The following is an 8,072-nucleotide window of genomic DNA, read 5'->3' as shown; positions in this document are numbered from 1 at the left end:
ATAACACCTCAAACTGGTCAATCATGTTATGGTAAAAGTATTTTTAGCAACTTAAGGCAATGACACACAACTAAAAGCATACAATGAGTTTACAATGTCCCCAAACATCCTGTTATGTGCTCCTCTTTGTCCTGGAACTTGCCCTAATATAAACAATGTTTTCCTTATGAAAGAGCTTAATGATTTCTTGGAACAGATGGCAATCATGGAGGTACAAAGAGTTTGTTTACTGTGCAGCTTCAAAATGTTACAACACATGAAATGATCTATTTTGGTTTCTCAACATGGAAAGCAGAAAGTATATGGGGCATCTTCTAAAGGTAGATAAATGTGAACCTTCAAAGAAAAAACAGTTTAAAACTTCTACCTTATATCCACAATTACAGTTAGGGAATTAAAGCAGTTTAAAAGATAAACAGAAATTTCTTGTAAAAGTCCTCTGTTTGTAGAATGGTGTAGCTGCCCTGATCCTTTTCACTGCTCTATAACAAAAGAACAAAAAAACAATTGAATTAATTCTAGGTGAAAATGATGGTGATTACTAATGGCTAATTGCAAGATTTAATAAAGAATCTATAACATATGTCTTTAAAAATTCCTTTCATTTACCAGCTTTCTTTTTAATTCTTTATTTTTGATATTTTAAGTAATATTAGTTTAGGTTTAGTGAAAATTGATTTTGGATATTAGTAAACCTCCTGTCAATACATAAACTACATGTGCTGCCAACTATGGAGTTCCTGGCTTCAGCTGCATGACTGCAGGTTTGATTGGATAATAGCTTTCTGAATATATTTTCTCTGAAGCAAAATAATAATGTTTGTTTTAGGATTGTTTTTGTAATAATTATTTTATACTGAAGTAAAAATGAAACAAATGCCTCAAGTTTTTAGGCCGTCGTAACCATGTAGGTGACCTATTTTAAGCTTCTGGCTATGGAGCTTCATCTGCCACTATTCCCTCTGTTGAACCCATATGGGGACAGAACTAGAAAATGGAAGTTCTCTATTTTGCTTTATAATTCTACCTTTTAAATAAAAATTACAAATGCCCAAGTCTACATCTGCACAAACATGAGAGACATGTATAAAGGTATACTAGAAATACACAGGTAAAAAGGAAGCAATCAAGGTACTGGCCAGGCTTTGAATCTTGGGTTTGCATAGTACAAGCTCAGCCCTGGCACCGTCAGCATCAGACCTGAACTTTTGTAGACACACTATGATGTCCGTAGGCTTAGGAGGCACAATGTTGACATTTCTCATACTTATAAGCATTACCAGTAGAGATTGGCAAATCTATAGAGGTAGAGTTCACACACCATAATCATCCATTGTAGCCGTTAGCATTGTGGTATACAAGATTACATCACCAATTATAGTATTGGCTTTCAACACAAGCAGCTGCTCAAACCCAATTTCTTCATTTCAGAAAAGGGACACTGCTTACACACGTGCAATAAAAGATGACCCCACGTGCTAGGGTCAGTGACATCCAGGTGGAAAAGCTCGGTGGATTTCTGGATCTGGCCATACAAAGGTCTGGACGCTGAGTTCATTTGGGAAGTGAAAATGAGATATAAATTCACTCACAGTCTTTTTTTTTCTCTCTTGCTTCCTTACCTATATACTTCAATTATAATGCACAATTTTTAGTTAATCATATAATGAACAACCACCAGGACTTATCATCCTCACATTGTTGCACAACCAACACCTCAATCTCATTCCAAATTCGCAAATCATGGCAAGAGAAAATCCTGCTCCACTAAATGCATTCTTCATATGGTTTCTTCTCTCAACTCCTGGAAACCTCCACTATGTGCTATGTCCTGATAGGTCAGTTCATTCTGGACAGTTCACATGAACAGGATCAAGCAACATGTGAACTAAGATGTTTGACTTCTTTCAATTAGCATAATATATCAAGAATAATGCAAATGAACCATATGGATGCCTGCCTCGTAATGCATTGTATGTCTATATGATTTCTTTACCTACTCATTTGAGGTGTCCTCACAGTTGGCTGTTGCAGAATTGCCCGAGGTGAGCCAAAACATGTAGAGTTACATCTTTCAATTCTCTTCAGAATATCACTAAGTATAGCAATACTGAATTACATGGTACCTTTAGGCTTAATCAACTGAGAACACAAAAACTATTTTCCACAACAATTGCACTATTTTACATTCTCTCTGGCAAGTCATGAGCATCATTCGGATCAGCTCAGCTCTGGCTGTTGCAGCCACTAGGTAACAAACCAGTGCATACAAAATCTGTCTCTGAGAATCAAGAATGCAGAATAGGGTAAGAATACACTTAAACAGATGGAGAAATCTGAGACAGAGGCAGAGAGGGCACAATCCAGGAAATAGGAAAAGACATGCTGTTGACATGCAGGTACCTGGAGACTTATGGACGCAAGACATGAGAGACAAAGGATGCTGATGTAGTGACCAGATACATTAGGAGCAGTCAGCGAATGGCAATCTGAACTGCACCAGAAGCCAAATCTTCACCAACAACCAGATTCCACTTAAAATAGGTCTGAAGAGCTCCCAGAACTAATAGCCAGCAGATCCAGACCTCCACAAGTGTCACAATAGGAACCATTTTGTACAGGGTGGCAAAGGCTTTGGAACTGCAGGGACAATAGTGAGCTGCCCATGCATTGAGCTAGGAGTGAGCTCACTGAACTCAGTGCATTTTACTGATTGCACATCAAAAATAATATTGATTTTGGCATCTTATGACCCCAAGTATGTCCGGATAGCCCTCACATCTTACAGCAAGCATTGTTCCAACAACATCAGCACCTAAAACAACCTAGCTATTTATGACATCTGATTTCTCCCTAATCTTGGGAAGTACTCTACCCACAACTGAGAGAATCACTGTACAGACAATAATGCAGCCTCAGCAAGGGATCCTAGCAGGTAGAATTTGAACCAGGAGCTGCTCTAAGGAGACCATGGTGGAAGTCTAACATGAGCTCAGATCTGAAACTCACTAGAGGGAGTGGCACAAATTACTGCAAATAAAGAAATATTAACCAACTGCCTAAAGTAAAATTGCCTGCCTGAGAATCAGGAAGGGAGGGGCAGAGTCAAGAGGGTAATAAAGGGTGTTTCCTTTGCTGGACAGCTACTCTCGCTGGAGAGCATGAACTGGGATGGGGGCATATCAGACTAAGCAGGGCTACAACACCTGTATGCCTCAGTGGACTAGATGAGGGAAAAGCCAGGCTGGACTGATTATTCCTGCTGGTGCAAACAAAATTATAGTGGGTGAGGGTTGTTTGGGCTTAATCACAGCATCAGCTTGCAGAAGCTGGCACTGGGAGCTAGTTCTTTCAAGTCAAACCACAGAACTACCTAGAAAGGGCATGATCAGGGAGTGGGAGAGGCCTGGAAGGGAAATAGTGGGCTCATCCCTCTTGTGTTACTTCTACGGGAGGGCACAAAAACCAGGACAGGGGCTGGGGAGGAATGAGTTATGGGACAGACTGGACTGCTGCTACACATACTGGCAAACCAGGGTAGGGGGCAGGCCTGTTGGGAGTTATTGTGGGTCACTCCAACTAGGCTGCAACTTCCACTTATTTCAAAGATCTGCGGTTGCTGCCAGATGGCCCACTACTGTGGCTTCCAGTGTCAGCAGGAGGACTGGCCAGCCCATAAGAAGTGCTGTCAGTGTGTCATGAAAATGGCGTCTGGACCTGAAGGCACCCATGTAGCCTATGTCAGCCCACAGCTGCAGGTTTGGACACCCACTAGTGCCCCAATTATTTATATTTTAATATGTTTATAAACATACGTGCAGTTTGTTGGGGTACTGGGCTGTGTAGAGGGCATAAGTGACAAATAGAATCATCATTTATGGTGATCTACAGATGGCACAGAGCTGTGAAAAGGAAAGAAAGAAAAAGAAGAAAAGTAAAGGAAGAAAAGAAAAGAAGAGAAAAGAAAAGAAAAGAAAAGAAAAGAAAAGAAAAGAAAAGAAAAGAAAAGAAAAGAAAGCAGGAAAGGAAGGAAGGTTTGAAGTTTGCTGAGAGTCTACTGTTGACTGACATTGTTCCTGATCACTTGGCTTACACAGCTCTGTTTATCACTTGCTTATGAGGAGCCACTAATACCATACAGGTTAGGAACTTGACCTCCTCCTTCCAGTCAGAGCTGGTGCTATGGGTACATACGTGTGTGTGCATATTCCCAAGCAGGAACCACCATACCATGTTTGTCCTCCAGGGTGGTTAACTCTTCTGTTGCCATTCTGCTCATTAAAATGGCACAGATTGGGAAGGAGGAAGTCAACCTATCCTTGTTTTCACATAACACAATTTTCTATATAGGGAACCAATGACTTGACAAACAGGCAATTGGAACTCAGAAGAGAGGTAAAGTTGCACGATATAAAATCAACACATAAAAATCAACCACTTGCTTTGATTTGTTTTGCATTGTTACACTGCTTGTACTTTATTTTGCATATAACCCAAATGTGGAGGCAACCCTACTGAGAATAGTTTTCATTAAGGACCAGTTGTCACAGCAATAAATGATTACACACTTAAGAAAAATGCATTTTTGCATTTTTATATCATGCCACTTGTACCATTAAGAAATCATATTTGAATTCTTGAATTTTAAAATATAAATCCATGTCAGCATTTATATAACAGCATAACCTTGTGTTGTGTTGACAAAATATTAGAACTTGTTACATTTATGTTGCAAAGTTTACAAGTTATCTTTCTCCTTGTTTCGCTCATGGCATAGTAAACTAGTGTAATTAAAAACAATGAAATTTACATAATATCATACATAATTGCAATTTTAAAATAAAGTTTCAGATGCTGAAAGACCTTCAAATATGTCTTATGAAAACATATGTTTGGCCTTGTGCGATAGCATAATGGTTAAAGTCCTTGCCTTGCACACGCCAGGATCCCATATGGGCACTCGTTCTAATCCCAGCAACTCCGCTTCCCATCCAGCTCCCTGTTTGTGGCCTGAGAAAGCAGCAGAGGAAATCCCAAAGCCTTTGGACCCTGCACACATTTGGCAGACCTGGAAAGAAGTTCCTGGCTCCTGGCTTTAGATCGGCACAGTACTGGCCATTGTGGCCACTTGGGGAGTGAACCATTGGACAGATCTTCCTCTCTGTCTCCTCCTCTCTGTACATCTGCCTTTCCAATAAAATAAATAAAATTTAAAAAAAAGAAATGTTTTATTTTTTCATAAAAAAACTGGAAGGTTTTGGCTCTTAATTGAAAAAGTTGCTAGGTTTTCCAGATAAAGTTGAATGGGATAACCTAATAGTTTTTCCTGCTATTCAGGTCCTTTAAGTTAAATGAGCCTGCAAACATAAATAACAACTCAATAACTTTGAAAATGAGCCAGTAAAGCTCATTTTGTGAGTTTTCCTGTCACCAAGGAGGATAACTCAAGTCAAAAACAAACCCTCTCCATTAGATAAGCAGTTAAAAAAACAAAACCTCAGAATGCCTATTTCTAAATAAGGTGCTGTGAGAATTCTAAAGTAGTAAGGAGCAACAGTGTATTACATGCTAACTTCAAACTGTTACATAAACCAGTGTGCTTTCATGCTAACTGCCTGCACTGGTAGTATAATTACAGAGTTTAGCATTTGCAATACAAACCATACCGACCTGCAAAGTTTTGCTGTTATCTAGTATCTTGTCTTTTACATAAGATGTTCACTAATTACTGATCTACATACTTCGTCCAGTGACCTGAAATATATAGCTTTTGGAGAACAAAGTTTCAGGAACAAAATGAAACAAAATATGTATAGAAAATATACAAATGTTGATTGGGAATATAACTCAAAATATCAAATCAATACATCTCTTCAAATAAAATATTTCATATATTATCCTACAGGAAATAATTTAAATTATATATGCTTACTTTCTGACATGATTATTATACAAAAGTGACAACACAATAAAGTAAAGATAAAGTGTAAAATTTCCACTTTAATGGCCAAAGATAGCACACAGACTTGTGCAATGTTGTATATTCTCTTGAATGTTTTCACTAGTCTCAAGCTAGATACACTTAACAGTCTCTGCACTGAGGAAAGTATTGTGATGTCAAGGCAGTGTGATTGCAAGGCAAGGGAGGAGCTTGGATGCAGCTATCCTAGCTGTTTTCCTGAAACAATACATCAGTGGACTGACTTGGTATTGCACATTTCCAAAACCAGATCCATAGTCCATAAACTGCAGTTCATTTACAGGTAATGTGAAAGGTTCATCTAGGTTCACGATACCTGGGATTGTCTGCAAAGATGATAAAACATTTTTGTAACCTGGAGTCATTCTCTGAAGTCATATGGTCTACAACCTTCTCCTCTTGCTTTAGATTGGTTTCCCACACTAAGTTTAGGTTTCTGATTTGGTTACTCCCTTAATGACGCCTGCTCTCTCTGTAAATTCCTTTTTTGGAATTTATTCCTTGATATACTGGTGTGAGTTCATTGGCTTCAAATATGCTCTTTACCCAAATATGGATACACACTCTCCAGCAAGGGCCTCTAAATTTAATTGTTAAAGTGTGTGTGTGTGTGTGTGTGTGTGTGTGTGTGTGTGTGTGTGTCTGTGTGTGTGTGTATTGTTAGACATCATTTACAACTGAAGGATTCTCACTCTTCAGGTAGTTTAAAGGCGATCCCAAAATAAGTCTTTCTCTTCACATGATACTGGGATATTGTTTAATTAAATAGGTAGAGCTAGCCAGTCACATCACTTTTATAGCTAACAGATGTTTGTGTTTCGAAGGATTCACCTCCAATTGAACTGTTACTTCCTAATTACTGCCTATTGAAGTTGAGGAACAGAAATCAATAGCTTTTGATCTCACAAAGTATTCCATGACTGAAATAAAGCTTATAGGCTCCATGCACAATAGCTGCAAAAAAATTTAATAATTTAGGATATGATTGCCCAAGTATGTGAAGGATCTCGATGATGAAAATGACAAAACATTAAAGAAACAGAAGACACCAAAAATAAAAACATCTCCTATGTCCGTAGATTCATAGAAATGGTATCAGAATGTTCATAGCAACAAAAGCAATCAACGTCCTCAATGGAATCCAATCAAAATAGATACAGCATTAGTCTCAGACCTGGCATAAATGATACTGAATATCACAGGCATGAGACCAACACAGTGGCATAGCTATCTAATGCTCCACCTACACTTCATCATTCCATATGGGCACCGGTTCCTGACCTGATCCCTATACTTTCTGTCCAGGTATCTATGTGGCTTGGGAAAACAAATAGAGAATGGCTCCAGTCTTGATCGCCCACCCACATGTGAGATCAGAAAAGGCTTCTGGGTCCTAGTTTCAATCAGCACAGCAGCAGCCACTGTGACCATATGGCTAGTGAAGCAGTGGATGGAAGATCATCTTTCTCTTCATCTCTTCTTCCATGTGTAATTCTTTCACACAAAAATGTATAGCTTTTAAACAAAAATTCATATGCAAGCACAAAAGACATTGGATATATAAATCAATCTTTAGCAAAAAGTGGAATTAGTGAATATAAGCTCAGTTTTCTGTAAGAAATCCAATAATTTTCCAGCAGGATTATGTTTACTAATATGTGCATAATAAGCAGGAAAAAGCTATTTGCATTTTTATTCAATATTAATGCTTTTTCAACGTGTCTGATTCCACATGGTGCGATAATAGTATGAGGACCAAAGCCATAGAAGTATTGAGCATGCAGTTGGCCCTGACAGACAAGCTCTGCAACCCTGTGGAGATAAGGGGTTAAAACTCTAGCTCCTTTATGATGTAAATATATCCATTCTAATGGGAGGCTGTATTGTGCCAATACACTTGTAGGAGATAACTATGTGGGAAGAATCAGAAGCTGAAGTGGGAGGCTAAGGTCTATTCTGTAGCAAAATGCCTCCTTTAACCATTGTTCAACAAATTGTAGCTCTTCATCAGCCAGATGCCTCAGAGTGAGCTCATTGTCCAGCACAGGATCGCCTTCTAATGTAGCAAACACATTCTGTAGTTCATAATTAG

At 38.7% G+C, this 8,072-nt stretch overlaps 1 pseudogene; it reads right to left on the bottom strand.

The window, feature by feature from the left end:
- Positions 1–404: 404 nt before the first annotated feature.
- Positions 405–6,564, bottom strand: LOC121171457 (annotated as a pseudogene).
- Positions 6,565–8,072: the final 1,508 nt, after the last annotated feature.

The sequence above is a fragment of the Ochotona curzoniae genome, unplaced genomic scaffold (assembly GCF_017591425.1).
Source record: "Ochotona curzoniae isolate NIBS_2020 unplaced genomic scaffold, NIBS_Ocur_1.0 scaffold_2656, whole genome shotgun sequence".
NCBI lineage: Eukaryota > Metazoa > Chordata > Mammalia > Lagomorpha > Ochotonidae > Ochotona > Ochotona curzoniae.
This window is presented reverse-complemented; position numbering and strand designations above follow the sequence as displayed.